Genomic DNA, 11,525 nt, shown 5'->3' with positions numbered 1-11,525 from the left:
CCATAGCTTAAAGCGGGACGAAACCCACAGTGCAAAATATAAAGTACTCAGGAAATAGTGGGAGTGACCGACAACAAGCAACAAGCAACATATACAATGACCGACAAAGACAAATGACAGAGGGAGTATATATACAGTGATAGAGTGGGGATTGGAACCAGGTAGGTGTAATGATGACGAGACAAGTCCGGGGTTGATTAGTGAAGGGCGTTTGTCAGCAGCAGGTTCGGCAGCAGCTAGAGTGCCGGCGACGCCGAACGCCTGAGCTGGACAGGAGGGGGAGCCAAAGTGAAGGCTGGTATGACATGAACAATGACCATAAGGATATGTAAACATGAAGACTGATCATGAGGACGTGTAACCAAACAATAAACCATGCTCATCTGTAAACAAAAAAGGGTACAGTAGACTGGTATGTGTTTTGTTACACTCAGAGTCAATAATGGGGCATTGAGAAGGCCTGTTAGCAAAGATGTGAAAAGTTTGAGGGGGGCTTGACTTGTAGGGGGAAACCTAGTCAGTTGCACAACTGAAAGCATTCAACCGAAATGTGTCTTCCGCATTTAACCCAACCCCTCTGAATCAAAGAGGTGCTGGGGGCTGCTTTCATTGGCACCCGGGGAGCAGTTGTTGTTGGGGGTTAACTGCTCAAGGGCAGAACGGCAGATTTTTCTACCTTTTTGGCTAAACGATTCAAACCTGCGACCTTTCGGTTACGGGCCCAATGCTCTTAACCGCTAGGCTACCTGCCGCCTAGATAGTCTAGTCATTTATTGTTGTGTATGAGCATCTACAGTTGTGGTGTTGAGTAGACAAGCACTGCCAACAATATAATGAATAGGCTAGAAGAGTATACTCACAGCCCCTCACCCCCATGGCAAAGATCCAAATGTCTTGTAGACAGCTTAGTGTATTGGTGATTTTCTTTTCTTAAGAGGGTATTGTGCTTTCATAAATACCTTTGGCTGTCCTGGCTTGTTTCAAAGTCAGATGATGTTGAGCTTGAGCTTATTCTAGGCTGAAAGCTTTCATCCAATGGATCTACAAGCTCTGTACTACTAAAGCTGGTGTCAAGGTCACCGTCATCAGCAGCACCGCAAGCTAGTGTACACGAAGGGTTGGCTAGCTAGCTAGCTACGTTAGCAGCTCATTTGAGTTAGCCTGCACAGCTAGTTAGCTAATAATACATCTTTTTTTTTACATTTTCGAAATGTATTTACTTACTTGAATTGGTTCTCCCAACCACAGTGAAACACCGCTTCCCATTCATTTTCAAAGGAAGGAAAACGGTGAGAGCGTAGTGGGCGGGGGACCGTTGGGCGGCGCTAACGAAATACTAGGATGGAAGCAAATGTAAGTAATTATAATGTCATAACGAATCATGCAAAAATTGTACAGTTGAGAGGCATATGTTAGTTAATGTAGAGACAAATATACATTGTTTTTTTGTCATAAAGTTAATTTACAAAAATCACTATTTAGCAAGCTAGCTGACTAGCTAAAATTTGCCAGCTAGTTAGCTAGCTTTATGGGCGTTGTGACATGAGTATGAAATTGTAATTCGTGTTGTTTAATGTTTTAGGGACTCCTGAGAAAACCAGAAAACCAGGCTGGCGTCTTGTGAAACAGTGGATGTAAAGAATCTAGCTAATTAAAGCATTTACTGCAAATTGAAGGTACACTTTTGTAAGCTTGCCTTGCTGATACTTGCCATGAAGTAATGTAGCTAGCTAACTATTTTCTTGCTTATTGTGTAGTGGAGGATAAAAATACCTGTATGCCTATGGATGTGTAGCTAGCTATGTAGCTGATCTGTGTATGGACCCTAAAACGTTTGGTATAAATATTAGTTCAAAACCTAGCTATGAACCTCAGCTATGATAGTCGGTTGTATCGACTTCAAAATAGTCTTAACGTCATTAATGAAGCCTATGGATTGAGTAGAATATAATATAACTTTATTGTGCCAAAGATTCAAAGCTGTCATCAAGGCAAAGGGTGGCTATTTGAAGAATCTCAAATATAAAATATATTTTGATTTGTTTAACACTTTTTTGGTTACTACATGATTCCATACAGTATGTGTTATTTCATAGTTTTGATGTCTTCACGATTATTCTACAATGTAGAAAATAGTAAAAATTAAGAAAAACCCTTGAATGAGTAGGTGTGTCCAAACTTTTGACTGGTACTGTATGTATTACAATTATACACTTCAACAGTGTTTACCAATCCTGGTCCTGGGACATCAATGGTTACACATTGTAACTATGCAATAGACTAAAAACATGATTTAACTAGTTAAAGGCTGATTTGTAATGAATATATACAGAAACAGAATTTAAAAAACAGAACACTACACTTCCTATGCATCATGTAAATACTCTAAAACCGGTTCATCTCAATATCTAATTTCATTCATCTGCACTGATCTGAGGACACAGGATAGGTGTAGTATTTCATCAAATGAGAGACTTAATTTCAACCAGTAGAGAATGTGAAATGCTTTATTGAAAGAAGTTCATTATCGAAGTGTTATAAATAGGGAGGTGTGAGAAAAGTGTAAAAGACAGAAAGGGAAAGAGATAAGAACAGAGGAGCAGGGAAGACATCATATTATTAATTAATTACAGTGCTACTAAACTTAATATTCTCTCAGTTCATCACAATTACATAATAGTGTCTCTAGCGGTGTCTCCTAACAGCCTTGGGCCCCCAGTTGGCCTGAAGGTTATCTTAAGAGCAGGTGAAATGGCGATGACGAGACTGGGGGTTGGCATCCTCTCTCACATCAAAACATACCTGCAGATGAGAGACAGATGGAGACAGAGATAACATGATTAAGCCTTGTGTTTAAAAAAAAATTCTAACACTGCCAGTCATCATAATCATCAGGAGATGAAATGCAAAACTGACCTAGGATAATTAAATCTGGGACTACTACATCTCTATCTGTATTTCAATGTAAAGCATCTCTTTAATAATACTTCCTGTTGACCCGACCAAGTCACCTCTCACCTCTGATCATGCTGTGCCCTCTATGTAGCCAGTTCAGATGCAGGAGGGGTTCAACGACACAGCTGATATAACCTAGAGGATTTAGGGAGAAGAGGGGAGAGGGATGAAGCGAAGGAGAGCGACTGTTATTGAGAAAATAAGGTTGTTAAAGAGACAGTGTTCAACAGCCTCACCTGGTGTCCACACTAAGTGGCAGCAGAGTACTTTATACTGAAAAACATGCACAGACACACGAGGACAAACAATATAGAGTAGTTATATAAATATAAATAATGAAGATTCTTACTATTCTCCATGGTTGGTCCTCTTGCCTATTCTTTGAAGGTGGAAGGAGCCACAGTTATACACCTGAGCCTGCTTACTGCACAACACACAATCCATCAATCAGATTGATACACGAGTGTGTAGTTGTGGGTTATAGGGTGTCTAATTGTTCTAAATGTTTTCACTATGGGTGATTCTTAAAACAGCCTGTTTTGTTTTTGTACAGACATCACCCTTACCTACAAAGCAACCTCACCTGAAAAGTAGAATTCAAAGGGAGAGAAAATGGGAATTGAATAATTGCAGTTGACATAGCTAAGTAAATGGAAGAATACTCTTATTGCAATGTGGATGGCTCTTAAAAGAGCCTTTAGTTGTGCATAGTGTAGTCTATGGTGTTGCCAGGGAACAGCACCCTCTTCAAAGAAGTAGGAGGTGAAGATCTCCCACACACGGATTGCCTCCCGTGCTGCGTTGTTGGACCCCATCCTTGAAACATCCTGCAGAGCAGCAGACCTCTCCTCTGGCACACGGCGGCGAGCTGCAGATCCCCTCCTGGTCCTCGTGTCCATCCTCATGAAGTTATGCAGGTCACAGGTAGCCTTCACATGCCTGAATTCCCCCAGGAGGCAGTCCCAGATGGCCCCGGTCACCCAACCTTGCAGTGCCCTACACGGTAACTGTAGGCAATCGTTTTGCAGGACTCTCCAGCTGCAAGGTATCTGTAGGAATATGGAAGATAATGTCATTAGACTTTTACTTGGCGTTACCTTAGATTGTAAACTGTCATGGTCAAAACATATAGATTCAATGGTTGTAAAGATGGGGAGAGGTCTGTCTGTAATATAAGGATGCTCTGCTTTTTTGACACCACACTCCAAAAAGCAAGTTCTGCAGGCTCTAGCTTTGTCTTATCTTGATTATTGTCCAGTCGTGTGGTCGAGTGCCGCAAGGAAAGACCTACTTAAGCTGCAGCTGTCCCAGAACAGAGCAGCACGTCTTGCAGAGTGCTAGAGTTCCTCTGGGGAGATGGGAGAACCTTCCAGAAGGACAACAATCTCTGCAGCACTCCACCAATCAGGCCTTTATGGTAGAGTGGCCAGACGGAAGCTACTCCTCAGTAAAAGGCACATGACAGCCCGCTTTTAGTATGCCAAAAGGCACCTAAAGGACTCAGACCATGAGAAACAAGATTCTCTGGTCTGATGAAACCAAGACTGAACTCTTTGCCCTGAATGCCAAGCGTCACGTCTGGAGGAAACCTGGCACCATTCCTACGGTGAAGCATTGTGGTGGCAGCATCATGCTGTGGGGATGTTTTTCAGCGGCAGGGACTGGGAGACTAGTCAGGATTGAGGGAACGATTAATGGAGCAAAGTACAGAGAAATCCTTGATGAATACCTGCTCCAGAGCGCACAAGACATTAGACTGGGGCGAAGGTTCACCTTCCAACAGGACAATGACCCTAAGCACACAGCCAAGCTTGGGGACAAGTCTCTGAATGTCCTTGAGTGGCCCAGCCAGAGCCTGGACTTGAACCTGATCGAACATCTCTAGAGAGACCTGAAATAGCTGTGCAGCGACGCTCCCCATCCAACCTGACAGAGCTTGAGAGGATCTGCAGAGAAGAATGGGAGAAACTCCCCAAATACAGTTGTGCCAAGCTTGTAGCGTCATACCCAAGAAGACTCAAGGCTGTAATTGCTGCCAAAGGTGCATGAACAAAGTACTGAGTAAAGAAAGGGTCTGAATGCTTATGTAAATGTGATATTTTTCTAAAAACCTGTTTTTGCTTTGTCATTATGGGGTATTGTTTTGTTTGTAGATGAGGGAAAAAAACAATTTAATCAATTTTAGAATAGTGCTGTAACGTAACAAAATGTGGAAAAAGTCAAGGGGTCTGAGTACTTTCCGACTGCACTGTAAACACCACTTGAAGCTTGATGATGAGTTGATTACTTGAATCAGCTGTGTAGTGCTAAGGCAAAAACAAAAATGTGCACCCCTTTGAGTCCCCAGGACCAGGACTGAGAACCACTGCTCTTCATTGGGACCTCATCATCTGCAGACAGGCTTTCACAGCTCTCTGTATCTGAGGACAGAAGACATCATAAGAAACATACATCATTATACTCAAATTGGACCGCACTGAATATTATGTTACTATTATCTCCGTCCTCACTTCTAGGGACCGGAACTACACAAAAGTACATGGCCTATCCAGAATAGCCTACTCTCTCACTTTGACAGTTGGGGCTGCTATCCTTTCACCCTCCTCTATGGCTGTTAGCTAGCTACCGACAAATGCAAAAGTTTGTTTTTTACTATGATAAATACATCAAGATAGCTAGCTAATATGAAGTTAGGTAGCTGGTGATATTTAATTCACTTAGCTAGCTAGCTACACAGTATGTAAAGTTGGCTAGATAGCTAGCTAGCTACATTAGCATCTCATTTGAGTTATCCTGCCCAGTAGCTAGTTAGCTAATAATACACAGTGTTTTTTACATTTTCGAAATGTATTTACTTACTTGAATAGGTTCTCCCAGCCATGCGGATGTTTGGAAACAGGGCAGCAAAGTTGTTTTGGTCACCAGAGCATCTTACTATTTACCTGTGAATATATTATTGGGGATTTATTATTCTCCTAAATTGATGGGATGACTAACTTAGAAAGAATGCATTCTTGACTGGGCTAATGTAGGTTGTGACACCTGGCAGGCTGTGATTGATGTGAAGAGCTGTTTTAGGGGGTAAAATGAGATAAGGATTGTGTCTCCAGATGCTGGAATATACTGGTTCTTTGTGATCTGTGAGCCTTCCTTGGACATAGGAATGATGTCTAAGGGAGCTGGCTCTTCTCACTATGATAGGTTGTTATGATGAACGTATGCCTGGTAACAGAAGAGGCTGGCAACAGGGGTGCATCAACGGATTGGCTGAGTAAGTTTAAACCACGCTCAAGTCTCTACTCTAATTGGCCAGCAGAGAAGTGGGAAATTTTCTCTGTCAGAGTATTTGAGTATTGGATCTGCAACAATGTTTTTAGTTCTCTGAAGTGCCCTGCGAGGTATTTCAAAGAGCCCGTATATACGAAACATCATATTTGCCATTGAAGGTTTTTGCATTAATTAAAATAACTAGTATATCTTAGAAGTCGTGTTGACCTCTTTTGTTCCTAATACCAGATTTGAATTGACGCGACAGATTTGAATTGACGCGGTCTGGTAGAAGGGACTTCGCTGGGTAAATGTCCGGCCCATTTGGTCACCTCTTTCATCGAACCGTGTGTTTCACAAACTGCCCGGGCTTCTAAAAAGGTAAGCAGATACCTATTGTTAAATAACTAAAGATCTGCACATTGGCTTTATCCAAATTAATTTTGTGAAACAACTGTCTGATGTAAGTGAACTAAATTATTAAACTATTATGAGTAGATAAGCACAATATTGTGACATGCAAACCTTTAGTAAATGTGATGTTTAAACCATGGTACCAGAGAAGTATTGGTTCTACCGGCAAGGTCCGTGAGAATACGGCTAGGTTCAGGAGACAATACTGAAATCTACCGGCAAGGTCCGTAATTGCGAGAATACGGCTAAGGGTCGGAAGATATAGGGAATAATTGGTTTAAGTAATTGCTATCGGCAAGGTTCGTAACTACGACAGTACGACTAAGGTTCGAAGAATTACACCGGCAAGGTCCGTAACTGAGATACGGCTAGGTTCGGGAAATTTTAGATAATACTGGTGACTGGCAAGGTCCGTAACTAAGGGTTGCGGCTAGGTTCAGCACAGTGTTTTGAATAAAATAGACGCGGCTGTGTGCCCAAATAGATTGTGTGTGGAATATAAGTGTGTCATTTATGACTGTGTGACATATTTGACTGTATGATAGGATTATGACTGTGTATTGTGAGTGAATGCGATAACTGTGTACTATTTTTGCTGTGTGATAACTGTATACTACGTTTAACTGTGTACCATTTTTGACTGTGAATACAAATAATATTTTAAAACAGTAAATAATGAGAATTACAATTAGGAAATAAAGTTTAAAGTGTGCAAACGTTAACAAAAGACACCCATAGGAGGTACTATAAAAGTTAGACAGTGCGAGTGTTGTCGTATGCATGAAAGTGTGAATGATAAACCTGTATACCTTGATAGAAAACAAATTGGGAATCAAAAGACGTTTGTGGCTGTCCAAACGGTATAATTTGGGAATAAATGTTGGATTTGTGGTTACTCAAACCATATAACCCGTCAGTAACAATCGAAAACATGAAATGAAAAGTGATGAATGAGTGTGACTGAACTAAAACGTTTGAACTGATATATTTGAAATATAACATTTGATGTTTGACATAGCGTAATACTGGTTTTAAATAAGTAAATTGAAGTGATATGGTGTGGCGTTTAATTTGATGTATCGCCACATTGGTTAAATAATTGAAAAACTTGGGTTTATTCGTTCAATTTACCAATTGATGTGTGGCGTTTAATTTGATGTATCGCCACATTGGTTAAATAATTGAAACACTTGGGTTTATTCCTTCAATTTACCATTTGATGTGTGGCACTGTAAGAATACTGCTTTCAAACAATTAAGGTTGAAATAACCTGGCGCCGAGTTTAACTAATTAGGTGGGAATAATAGATAGATGTACTTTAAATAACTAAATAGCGGACGAATATTACAAATTAAAACGAAATAACATGACTACCAGCGGAGAAGCGGAAAGAATATTGAAGGCTCTAAAATCCACACTTGAAACAAATGGAGGAAAAGATGGAAATGAATGGAGCAGGCGTGGAGAAAAACTTTATAGAGAATGGATAGACGATGGTTGTATACTGTCCCCCGATGGAGTGCCTGTAGAAGGCGAACCAGGGAGAATACTGGAGACGTTGAAACGGAAAACCCAGAAAGCAGAAGGCGAATGGAAAAGTGAAGGAGAGCCCCGCAGTGGCAAAATTAAAGACGCAATGGAGAAAGCAAAGCTAAAGGAGAGGATTGGCCTAGCAATGCTTGGAAAATTGAAGAAACTGTGTGCGGAGAAAACAGGACAAAAGGAAAGGACCCGTTTATACCCACCCTTACCAACAGCGCCACCACCATATGAAGACCACCCAAAAACAATGGCTCCGGTTCTGGATATAGCGGGAAAAGTCCACTATCAACAAAGGACAGATGAGGGGGAAGAAGGAATGTGGGTCAGAAAGAGCGATATGACTGACAGAAGGGGAGAAGTGGATGTACTTTTAAAAGCTGCAAGAGCGCTAGAAAAAGGAGTGTTTGAACTGAGTAGAATTGAGGGAGAGACGGGGAACAGATGCGGAACAGAGTATTGACGGTGACGGTGAGAGTGAGAAGGAAGAGAGAATGAGCCTAACTGGAGGAAACGTAAGGGGTGGTCTAGCCCAGGGGGAGTGGCAACGAAACAAGGATGCTGAAGAAGGGGAAAGGAGGGAGAGACTTGAGAGACTTGAGAGACAGAGAGATGAAGAACGACTGGAAGAGTTGAAGATGATAAAAGAGGAAGTACGACACCAGGAAGCACAATTGCAAAAGTTAAAAATGGAGCTCAAAGCGAACAAGAACGGAAGTGAAAGTGAACGCTCACCAGTAAGGGGACACTGTATTGACCTCAGAGACGGGGAAGAGAGTGAGGAGGAAAGAGGGAAACAACAAAAACTCATATGTGGAGCTTTTGATGGAGACATATGGGACAACAATGATGGACCCGCATACCATACCCGAGCCAGGGCCCAGTCCAGAGAAGGACACAAAGGGGGGCAGTACCCATTGAGGGAGACCCCAGGTGGGGTCTCAGTTTACAAGCCATGGTCCCACAGAGACATACAGACACTGGTGGACAATCTCCCCCAACCTGAAGAATCTGGACACAGATGGGTGAAGTCTTTTGAGAGTCTCACAGCAGCGGATGAACTCACCATAGGTGATATGGTTACTGTAATGAACAGGTGTATGGGAGACCAGGAATGCAGAGAGATAATGACCTCTGGGGGACTGAGAGGGCAAGTGGGGTCGGCTACAAGATTTGACCCCCACCGCAGTGACGTATGGGATGTCATAAGGAGGAAGTATCCTACCCAGGCCAGACCCGAACTGATGAGAACTCTGATATTGAATGACGATGAAATCATACCAGCATACATGAAGAGGGCTAAGTGCCTCTGGAGGCAAGCATGGAATGAAGAACCAGGAAAAGACACCATGAAGCACCTCTTCCTGACAAACTGCCGGATCAGGCTCGAGCTGAATGTGAAAAAGTTGTGGCAATCACCGCAAAATCAATTCCGGAATTTACCGAGATAGCACAACACCATGTGGAACGATGGAGAGAGGGTAAGCGAAAGGAAGAGGATGAACTCAAACAACTTCAGAAAAAGGTTCTGAAGAAGCAACTGACAGAGGACAAGCCGGGAAAACAAAATGGTGGTAACCAGTACCCCAACATCTAATCCTACCACTCCTGCACCCGGAAATGATACTACTGCTGCAGTTACTGCTGTAATACAGGCAATGACGGGAATGATGGCACCTTCTGGTCCTCCTGGATATGGTGCACCCGCATACCAGCAATCCTATATACCACCACGACAACAGGGATACACCCCTAGATACGCTGACCAAGGGTGTTTTAACTGTGGGATGCATGGCCACCTGGCAAGACACTGTTATCTCCCAAGACAGGGACAACAAAGAGGGAGGGGTTACATGGGACAGTCCAGAAGACAAGCACCGAGATACCAACAAGGATGGGGAAACTGGCAAGGAGGAGGAATGCCAGTCCAGCAGCACCAACCACCACAACAGCAGAACCGAAAACAAGACCCAGCAGTGCCTAACGCTGCCTTCCTGCCCAGCATGTCATGGCTGGGTGATGAACACAATTACCAATGAAGCTGCCCAGAAACCCATAAGGATCCCACCACCAACATTTACACTTTCCCACCAGGTTCAGAGCCGATAGTGACATGTTCGATTGGAGGAAGACAACATAATATGCTGATTGATACATGATGTACATGGTCTTCTGTACAAGCAACATATCAACTCACTACCAAAACACAAGCTTTCTCTGGGGTTTCTGGGGCTATAATGAGAAAGCCATACACAGTTCCATTGGAGGTTGTATGGGATGACCAACAGGTTACCCATCAGTTTCTATACAACCCGGAATGCTCAATGGGGCTCATGGGGAGGGACCTGCTTTCCAAACTGTGATGTAGTATCTATTGTAACCAGGAGGGTTTACATGCATCCATCACGCCCATAGATGATCTCGCCCGACCCCCCTCACATGCTATATGTGGGAACACACCTAGACGAGGAAGATGAGGAGGAAGCATATGTTTACTGGCTGAAGCTCATGGATACTGACCCTGATGCTCCCCGAGTATGCAGACAGTTCCAACTATGGAAGGCCTGGATACAGACCTTAAATGCATACTATCCACCTGAGGACCCTCCGCACATGACAATGAACTATACCAGGGACTTGGATGAAGCATATGATGAAGCCTGGGAGGAGGAAATGGACGATAGGCGCCCGATTGTGACCAGCAATTATATGTACATACTCAAAGAAGGAGTGGCTACCAGCTGCATGGTCTTGGATGGAGACGTGGTACTCACAGACAAATGGTTTGCTCTTCCTAATGATTATATGCCGCATGTTACCCTTCTCGTGAGATTTGGATATGAGGCAAGATCTCTGGGACCAGCGGTAAAGGCAGCAAGTTGCCTACGTTGGAACAAAACCTCTTGTTACAAAGTGGAAAGCGCATTCCTTGAGGGAAATCAAGTATGGAGAATTAAACTCAATGTGGATGATGTGTCAAAACCAGAGGTTGTGAGGAGATCACGTTACCATGGCAGGGAGATGACTGATCATCCGGATACTCCTAACATTTTCAATCAACTACCAGAGGAACTGTGGACAACAAGTGCTGAAGATGTGGGGCTGGTTGATGTAGAACCAGTGGTTGTCTCCATTCGAGAAGGAAGTGAACTCACTATCCCAGTTCACAAATCTCAATACCCTCTCAGTGAAGAGAAGACGAGGGGTATTGAGCCTACGATATCAGGACTCCAAAAAGGACAGGTTATATATCCAACCTGTTCTGTGTGGAATACACCCATCCTTCCAGTAAAGAAAGGTGACACTGGGAAATGGAGGATGGTGCAGGACTTCAGACCAATCAACGAAGT

The sequence above is a fragment of the Coregonus lavaretus genome (assembly GCF_964263955.1).
Source record: "Coregonus lavaretus genome assembly, chromosome: 16".
In the NCBI taxonomy this organism is placed as follows: Eukaryota; Metazoa; Chordata; class Actinopteri; order Salmoniformes; family Salmonidae; genus Coregonus; species Coregonus lavaretus.
This window is presented reverse-complemented; position numbering follows the sequence as displayed.